The sequence below is a fragment of the Apodemus sylvaticus genome, chromosome 1 (assembly GCF_947179515.1).
Source record: "Apodemus sylvaticus chromosome 1, mApoSyl1.1, whole genome shotgun sequence".
Taxonomy (NCBI): Eukaryota; Metazoa; Chordata; class Mammalia; order Rodentia; family Muridae; genus Apodemus; species Apodemus sylvaticus.
In genome coordinates this window covers 182,458,178-182,468,268 of record NC_067472.1, presented here as the reverse complement: position 1 = coordinate 182,468,268, position 10,091 = coordinate 182,458,178, and the positions used below count along the sequence as shown (strand labels likewise).

Here is a 10,091-nt window from a genome sequence, read left to right as displayed (position 1 = left end):
GCCATCTTGAGATGCAGAAGACTGAGAGATGAAAACAAACATGTTAAGTGGAGGGCCGTTGGGGGAGGGTCAGCAAGGGAGCGGACAGGAAGGAGCACAGCAGCCATTGAAGCCATTGGAGTACTAAGACAGAGCTGACTCTGGGAAACCAACAAATGAAATCCACAGCAGGTCTGATGACTCAGACACAAGGGGGGCTAGAGGCCAGCCTGGGCTACACTGTGGATCTACATCAGTGTGACTATCTTATTGTTCTATTGCTGTGAGGAGACGCCACAACCAAGGCAACTTAAAAAGCAAGCTTGTAGCTGAGGGCTTGCTTACAGTCTCAGGGGGCTCCTTCTAATCACACGGGGAGCATGCCAGCAGGCAGGCCCAAAGCCGGAGCAGTAGCTGAGATTCACAGGATCTGCAAGCCGCAGGCAGAGAGAACGAGACTGGGCCTAGTGTGGGCCTTGGAAACTCCGGAGCCTACACCCAGTGACATAGCTCTTCCAACAAGGCCACACCTCCTAATCCTTCCAAAACAGTTCCACTGACTGGGTCCAAGCATTAGACACAGGAGCATATGCGGGCCATTCTCATTCACACCACTACACTAGGCTATAAAGTCTGATCCAAAACACAAAACAACAACAACGACAACAACAAAACTGAGTCCTGCAACTTTGGGCTTTTCCACCTGAACTAGTTCCCAAATAACGACACAGAGACTTACTATTTGTTGATAAATGCCCGGGCCTTAAGCTTTGGCTTGTTCCTGCTATCTCATAGCTCAATTATCCTGATTAAACTAATCTTAAGTTCTCCACATGGCTGGTCACCTCTCCTCAGTTTCAAAGCCCTTGAGTCCAGGTGACAAATCTCACCCTTGACTATCTCCTAGAGTTCCAATCTCTCTCCTGAACTCCCACCTTCCACTTCAAGCCTTTTGCTATTAGGCTGTTGGCTTTTTACTGACAGGTGATACTTCCACACTGTGCACAAGAGATCATCCCTACAAGGTCCAGCCACTCATTCCAAAAACCCAAGTGGGAAAAAGCAAGGGACAAAAGCTTAAAGGAGTTGTTGTATTTAAAAACAGGATGACATCATACACTCTGAGCTAGCCGGGAGCTCACTGTGTAGAGCAGGGTTTCCTTGAATGCCTGCTGCCTAAGGAGGCCAGGACAGGGCATTGGATCCCGTAACAGTGGCGTTACAGACAGTCATGAGCAGTCGTGTGGGTGCTGGGAACAGACCCTGGGTCCTCTGCAGGGGTGCTAAGTGCACATAAACACGGAGCTGCCTCTCCAGCCACAGGGAATAACAAGTGTAACTATAGTCAGAAGACAGGGAGACCAGTACCCATGGTCCTGCATCAGCGATACTGACCAGGGAGGATACAGAGCGGAGGACGGGTGAGACGCGTGGGAAGTTAATTACTACTGGTCAGCCTATGGTCTGGCTGATGGCTACCCCAGGACTAGTCAGTCTTGTTCTTGTCCCTGATTTAAAAATATGTTGCTGTTGCCTGGTGGTGGTAGAGGGGAGTTCATCTCAACTCATAACGCATCTCTTTCTCCTAAGAGGACCACAGGTCAGAAGAACACAGAGCAATAGAAAAAGACAAAATGGAGGCAGAGATGCCAAGGTTTTGTCCTGTTTTAAATCACCCCCCAGGCATGGGAGGCCCAAGTAAGACATCACTGCTTTTTATTAAAAGAAGCATGCGGTTCTCCAGGGCCGGGGCTGTGGCTCAGTGGATACCATCCCTAGCACTCAAAAAGAAGGTGGGGGTGGGGAGAGGAGGGGAAAGAAAGAAAGAAAGAAAATTGAAAAGCATGTCTTATATTTTTGACGGTGAGCTTTAACAGCTACTCATCTCTTGGTTGGATGGTGGTGGAGCACACCTGTAATTCCTGCACTTGGGAGGCAGAGGCAGGCAGATCTCTGAGATCAAGGCCAGTCAGGTCTACTGAATGAGTTCCAGGACAGCCAAGGGCTACACCCTGTCTCACAAACAAAAACAAAATGCAAAGAAGAAAGAAAAAGAAAAGCACATCTTTTTGTCTTTATTATACATTTTTTTCTTTTAAAAAGATTAGGCAGATCTAGCCCGGGCTAGCCTCAAACTCACTATATATCTGAGGTTCGTCTTGAATTCCAGAATTTCAGACACACTGCCATGTCTGCCCTTGGCTTATTTGGTCCTTGTGTAGACCAGGCTGGCCTCAAATTGTGGCAGTTTGCCTGCTCTGCCTCATGAGTGCCCAGATGGAAAGGCATGCCCCACCTTGCCAGCCCAAGAGGAGTCTGTGGGAAAACTGCTGGTGATTCTGTTCATTTGACAGTGATGCTTTAGCATTGTTTTTGCAAGAAAAACCAGGCAGAGAAGCAGACAGAATCAACAGGCTGAGGCTGCTTTACTGGAATATCGAGGGACCCCAACCTTTCAACAGATGAGGGTTGACAGCATTTAGAGGGGCTGGAGGACACGTATTTATACACAGACATGCACACACATGCGCGTGCACACACACACACATGCACACACACACACACACACACACACACACACATGCACGCACCCACCCATATAGATAGCTACCAGGAAGTTGCAGCTATTTTTTGTGGTTTGACTGGAAGCAGGGTGGGTTGCTTTCAATACCCCCCACCCCCGCATACTGTTTATGCAGATAGAGAGAAGGTCATGATGGGGTCAGGCAATCCTTTACGGCTAGGGGGTTCTTGTCTAGTACAGCCTGACTCAATTTTTCATAACCTGAGGCTATTAGCCAATCGGTTTTCTTGTGTAGTATCCTCCTTTCGTTCTCCAGTTGTCTGATAAATACTCAAAAAAACCCCAAGGCCCAGTGCTTCTTGATATTTACCACTGAGTTAACCTCCGTGCCCCATGCACCGGGCTCTCCCATCAAATTTATTTTATTTTGAGATCCTGGGGCTTAAGCATGGGATTTTACACATACTAAGCAATAGCTGTGAAATATCTTTTTTCGACAAGAACTTGTATAGGGCCCAGACTGGCCTGAAATTTCTGATCCTCCGGCCTCCGTTCGCGGGGTGACGAGCATATTTTCAGCTTGAGGATTCCAAACAACCAAGTGATTCCAAACAACCAGGTTCTAGGCAGGGATGCCCAAAGGGTCCAAGGCTGGCCAATCAGATTACACCTTCCAACCAAGCGTATTGCGCGACCAATGGGAAGAGGATGTCGGGTCTGTCTGCAAAGTTGTTGGAGCCTTTGCTGCGACCACTAGGGGGAGACTCTCCTCCGAGGTGAAGCTGACCAGCAGAAAGGAAGAGGGGCTGAGACTCCTCGTGAAGCGGGTTTCTCTTGTCTGTAGTAGATAGTTCTACATCTACAGAAGCCTTAAGAAAAGAATACATCTCGGACCTCGCTGGTCTTTGAAGTTATGTGTGCACCTCGAGCCATTTGACTTCCTCTCTTTAGTTTTGGTGGGATCCCTGCCCGGAGCACAGTGGTGCGCACAGAGTGTCCTGGCTGTGCTGATGGGCGTGGAGGCTTCCCGACATCCTGGGCGTATTGAGTCCCCGAGACTCCACTTCTGACAAAGCTGGTTGGTTGGGTCAGAGTTGGAGAGAAAGTGTGAGTGGAGGTCATTATTCTGTATTCAAGGGTAAGTCAGGATTTGTTTAGAAGCATTTGAACCTAGATGTAGAAAAGTCCTAAAGAGGGAGCAGAAAATACTACTTCTCCCCCCCCCACCCCTCACTCCCCCAAATAAAGATAAGCGGGGCCGCTAGATGGCTCAGCTGGTAAAGGTGTTTGCTGCCAAGTGTCATGAGCTGAGTTTGAACCCTGGGACACACGTGGTAGAAGGAGAGAAGCGACTTGGGCTAGTTGTCCCAATTTCAAGGAAAGATAAGTCAAGATGAGATCAAGAACACATAGGAAACGCGGAGGGAATAAATGGAAATAAAGACTTGAAGTTGATGAAAATCTGTGAACCATAATGCCCAGCAGGGCAACAACCCTGTGGCCTCATGCTCTACCACCGAGCTACAAACTCAGCCCAAAGACTTCGATATTTGTGGTTTGGTTTTGAGATAAAGCCTTGGATTTGTTATGTGGCCTAGATCGGTTTCAAAAGCCACAATCCTCCTCTGCTTGAGTGCTGAGATAACAGTGCGAGTGTGTGTGTGTGTGTGTGTGTGTGAATCCCAATGTGCTTGTGTGTGTGTTTGCTGGGGAAAGACAGAGCCTACAGCTTTGTGCACATCCAGCAACTGATCTGTAATCTCGTTCTCGGTAGTTTGAGAATCCCCACCCCCACCCTCCCTTTAAAAACAAGTCCCAGGTGTGGCTGATGCCCCTGGAGCATTTGAAAACTGCTGTCTTAAAATAGCACCTCAGGCAGAGGGAGTGCTTTGTAAGCGTTCACTAAGAAATGAAATCCAATTTTTTTCTCCAGGAGGCTGGGTATGGAAGCCCTTCTTGTTTGACACTGTCAGCACTTAGAAGGTTCTCACCCAGGATCTAGGATCACTGAAGCCAGGTCTCCTCCTGCCCCAGGCCCCCCAGCTCCCGACACCCTTGAGGGGAGGACTCACAGCAGAACTGGATGTTTGCCAGGGAGCTACACTGGGACTGACTGTTTGGCTGGCAGCCACGGGCTTCCTGGCAGATACAGAGCACTTTGGAGTCTAGAAAGTGAGGCCCACTTTGCCCATGCAGTTCCGGAAGCAGCTTCAGCAGGGAGCGTATCTGGATGGGTGCCAGTTGGCGGCCCTCGCTTGGCCCTCTCAAGAGTCTGAAGACACTACGCTATGCTGTGCCTGCAACCTGTGCTGTGGGTGGCCACAGGGATGGTCTAACCTTGGGCAAGGATACCAGGAAGCACAGGACTTAGGCCTCGGCCGTTGTGAATCCTTGGATTCGAGGAGTGAGGTGCATGATGGGACTGCGGAGGCCCCGCAGGAGGTCACAGTTGGTCACAGGCAGTGCAGTACTTGGGCAGCTGTCCCTAGTGAACAACAACCTCAGGCCCCAGGACACTGTGCGAAGATGTCCTGCTTCCGGTCAGCTGGAAGAGCAGGATTTCATAAGCATTCTGCCTGCATTAGGGGCGAGGGGATCTGGGAATAAGGAAGCATGTACAGGCATGGGAGAAAGAGGGGATCCTGGCTGGTTTTATGACACCTTGACACAAGCTAGAGTCATCAGAGAGGAGGGAGCCTCCGTTGAGAAAATGCCCCAGTAAGATCAGGTCGTAAGCAAACCTGTGGGGCATTTTCTTAAATAGTGATTAGTTTTTTTTTTAAAGATTTATTATTTTATGTATATGAGTACACTGTAGCTGTCTTGATGGTTGTGAGCCATCATGTGGTTGCTGGGAATTTGAATTCAGGACCTCTGCTTGCTCTGGCTTGACCCCTCTCATTCTGGCTTAAAGATTTATTTATTGTTATATCTAAGCACACTGTAGCCGTCTTCAGACACCAGAAGAGGGCGTCAGATCTCATTACAGATGGTTGTGAGCCACCGTGTGGTTGCTGGGATTTGAACTCAGGACCTTAGGAAAGGCAGTCAGTGCTCTTAACCCCCGAGCCAGCCCTTAATTAGTGATTATTATAGGTGAGCTCAGCCCTTTGTGTGTGGACTACCCTTGGGCGGATGGTCCTGGGTTCTAAGCAAGTAGACGGGCAAGTCACGGGAGGAAAGCCAGTAGGCGGCACCCCTCCACGGCCTCTGCATCAGCTGCTTCTGGATTCCGTTTGACTTCCTTCAGTGATGGTCTACAGTGTGGGAGTGTGAGACAAATAAACCCTTTCCTCCCCGACTTGCTTTTTGGTTGTGGTGTTTCTTTGCAGCAATAGAAACCTTAACCAAGACGAAGGGCAAGGGTACCCTATGCCTTTGCAAAGGGAACCTGGAGGATGAGATGAGTTAGAAGAGAGATTCGAGGAGTGAGGTGCATGTCGGGAGATAGAGGGCAACACAGCAGCCAAAGCAAGGAGGTGTGGGGCAAGGACGGAGAGCGCAGCTTGGGCAGAGGCAAAGCCAGAGCCTCGGGCAGATAGAGAACAGGTGGCTGTAGTGGACCTTTCTCTCCACACCCAGTGTCTGCAAGGCAGCGCCTCGCCTGAAAGGACGGGCCTTTCACAAGATGGTGGAGCCCAGCAGGGTGCCACCCAGGGCCCTGTGGGCAGGAAGAGGCTGCAACAGGTGCGGATGACCATCATGGTGTCAGGTGACAAAGGACTTTCTGCCTTCCGTGAATCAGACAACCTGTTAAAATGGGTGCGGACCATTCACGGAGGAAGACCCATGGTGTGAACTCTCCCTGGGGCTCTCCAGTGGCTACCCTTCCAACACACCCACAGCAGAGTTCCTCACAGCCTGGAGTTCCTCACAGCCTGGTACCACTCCAGTGTGGACCCCCAGGGCAACATCTGCCCAGTCATTCTCAGGGACAAATGATTCAACTAGACGATGCCAGGACTTTCTATCCTACATCATCCATACTGTGCTTTTTATCCACAGCAGCTAGGACAACTCAGTGTCAATAGCCCTTTGAACACGTTATGCTGCTGAGCTCTGGACAAACCCCATCGCATCGAAGAAGAACCTGTAAGAAACCTGTCCAAAGCAGGTCTCTAGTGGAGCGCCCTGATGCAAGCTGTCCAGACTCTTTTCTGTCATCTTTTTTTTTTCCTTAAGTGGTCTGCCTTTTCCTCGATCACTAAGCTGTGGTGTTATATTTGTTTTATTTGTTTTTTAAACAAGCTTTATTTATTTTATGTATATGAGTACACTGTTGCTGTCTTCAGACACACCAGAAGTGGGCATCAGATCACATTACAGATGGTTGTGAGCCACCATGTGGTTGCTGGGAATTGAACTCAGGACCTCTGTAAGAGCAGTCAGTGCTCTTAACCACTGAGCCATCTCTCCAACCCATTTATACTTGTTTTTAAAATTAAGTCTGCTTGAGCCCTAGTAATGTAGTAAATAAATTCACATTGATTGTTTCATTTTTTTTTTTAAAAAGAGTCGAGCGGTGGTGGCGCACGCCTGTAATCCCAGCACTCTGGGAGGCAGAGGCAGGAAGATTTCTGAGTTCAAGGCCAGCCTGGTCTATAGAGTGAGTTCCAGGACAGCCAGGGCTACACAGAGAAACCCTGTCTTGAAAAAAATCAAATCCACCCCCCCCAAAAGAGCGTTGTCTGATCATGCATCAGTGTACAGGTTCGAGGCTACATCAGGAGTAGGCTCTGAGTCCCTAAAGTGTGGAAGGGCTGGGATTTAGGGATGTAAGAACTGGAAGATGCTGTTTTGTATCTATTCCTTTTGTTTTGTTTTGAAACAGGGTCTTGCTCTGCAGCCCAGGGTGGATTTGAACTCACAGTCCTTCTGCCTTTGCTATGGAAGTGCTGCCAATGTCAAGTGTGAACTGGGAGCTGGTTTTCATAGTATACACTTCAGGTCGGGTAAATGTTGAGGGTCTGGGCCATAATGGAGTGAGTGGGTGTCAGGTTGGCATAAGCCGGAGGAAGCATGGGGTCTCAGCACTAATTTGTGCATGGCACGCTACCATGGATCGCGAGCTGAGCCCAGGCAGACTTGGAGCCAGCTTTTCCAGAGGAGCGACCAAGTGGTTGGACGGAGGCCCTCGGCACTTATGCTGCAGGCTTAGCGTCCACCAGGGAGAGCCTTGCCCGCTCAGTAGCTGGCAGGTTTCACAGTAGAGTTTCCCTAAACAGTAAAAGGGCGTATTATGCCAACAACTCATGGTACTGATGCAAGGACCTCAGGAGGGTCAGAAGGATATCACAGATGCAGGCGGGCTTGGTGGGATGCTGGCGATTGGCAGGGTGGTGCGGGATGCTGGTAGTAGTGGGATCTTCCATCTGCCCATTTTCATGCATGAGTGTGGTGGTGTGCATGTGCGTATATACATGTTTGCATGTGCTGGGCACGTGGGGGAATGTATGTGTTCCTGTGTGCCTGTGCACATGGGGAGCCTGAGGTTGGTGTTGGGAACACCCTCGATTGAGCTTCCATTGTATTCACTGATGCAGGATCGCTCAGTCAAACCCAGAGCCTGACACTATGGCGTGTCACTAACTTTTTTCTGCAGAGCGGCTGTCTTCCTCTTCGGCTGAAATTACAGGTGGGGCACCATACATTTTTCAGTGGATTTCAACTCTAGTCCTCACACTGTAGAGCAAGAATTTTAACCATTGAGCAATCTTCAGTCCTCAGTAGCACCATCTTGCCAGCCGTATCTGAGTACCTGCTGAAGGAGAACAGGCCAAGCAGCTGGAGCCAACACCAGCACTGTGTCCCAGACACAGGTAGCTAAGAGTCCTCTGGGCAGCTGGGGCATCCTGGGATCACCCATTGCAGTTAGCACAAAGCCCCACTAGGTGGCGTCTGTATGCTGCTGGAAATCCAAGCACCCTATGGCTCAGTTCCAAGGGGTGTGGGAGGGAAGTCTCTCCAGGGCGTCCAAGTTTCGTGCATTCTCCCAGTTTCAAACACTTGTTGGGAAAACAGGGGTGTGGGTGGACAAGAGGGCGGAGCTCTGGGGAACCAGTGTTACCAAATTTCCTTGGATCCTCGGGTAAGTTCAAGGGCTCGGGGACGCTCCGCTGAGCTCCAGCATTTCCAGGCTTGGGAGGTGGCTGGCTGGTCCAGAGTGTGGGGGTCTGAGCTCACACTCCCGGAGCCCACAAGGAAGCCAGGTGTGGTAGTACACACCTGTGATCCCAGTGTTCTTACAGCAAGATGGAAGGCGGAGACAGGAGGGACCTTGGATGTCACAAGCCAGCTAACCGAGGCTAACCACAAAAGGAGAGACTGCGTTTCCAAAGAGCTGTGAGGCATGAACCCACAGGAAAGGTTGTCCTCTCACATCCTACATGTAGTGGGCGTGCTCTGTGACAGGGCCTTCTGGATTTACACACATGTGCACATCATGCACAAAGCCAAAGATGTTATAAGTAATAACTAGTCAATTATAAAAAGAAACTGGGGCTCTCCTCTGGGAATAAAAACACTCAACAGCCAGGGTGTGAGACTCAGAATTCATGTGTGTGTGTGTGTTCTTTTATAAAATAAAAAAAATTAAAAGATGGGGTCTTGCTATGCAGCTCTGGCTGGCCTAGAGCTTAATTTGTAGACCAGGCTAGCCTCAGACTTGCTGGGCTCTGCCTGCCTCTGTCTCTTGAGTGCTGGGATTGAAAGTGTATACCGCCACGATCAGCACATGTGGTGATGGGGGAGGGGGATGTACATGTCACAGCACACATGTGGAGGTCAGAGGACATCTTTCAGGATCCAGTTCTCTCTTTCTGCTATTTGTCTTCCAGGGATCAAACTCAGGTCATTAGGCTTGGTGACAGTCACCTTTATCCTCTGAGGCGGCACGCCATCTTAACCACTGACCCATCTCTCCAGGCCTGGCTAGGGTGTGGGCCTTGAAGGTGATACCCACTTCTGTTTCCTGCCAGGATTCTCTGCTTCCTGATTCATGAAGACTTGAACAAGTCATTCCATGTGCTTCCGATGCCACAGCCCAATGTACACCAGCTTCTGTACCTTTCCTGGGATGATGGACCGTGCTCCCACCCTGTCAGTCCATGTGATCCTTTCCTCTCCTAGGTTGTTTCTGTCTGGTGTGATGAATGATCCTCCCTAATGGATAGTCCTTCCTAATGAATGTCCTCCCTAATGGATAGTCCTCCCTAATGGGTGATCCTCCCTAATGGGTGATCCTCCCTAATGGTTAGTCCTCCCTAATGTATGGTCCTCCCTGGCTGGACGAATGGTGCTCCCTGGCATGATGGGTGGTGCTCCCACCCCATGTGTCCATGTGACCTTTCCTCGCTTAAGTTGTTCTCATGAGGAATCTTGTTACAGTGACAAGAAAACTACATGTACCTCTGACCTACTCTTTTCAGCCATCCTGCCCTGTGCACATAGGCTGTCCTAGCCCAGGTAGGGAATACGCCTCTGGAATTAAGGGATGTGGTGTTAGTTCCAAGAACCTCCTTTCCCAGATGCCTGCAGGGTGAGCACAGACACAGAGGAAGTCAGGTGTGCAGAAGTGCAGGGTCGTGGA

General features: G+C 49.9%; 1 pseudogene; it reads left to right on the top strand.

The window, feature by feature from the left end:
* Nucleotides 1-6,154: 6,154 nt before the first annotated feature.
* On the top strand, nt 6,155-6,638 carry LOC127682874 (ubiquitin-conjugating enzyme E2 C-like; annotated as a pseudogene).
* Nucleotides 6,639-10,091: the final 3,453 nt, after the last annotated feature.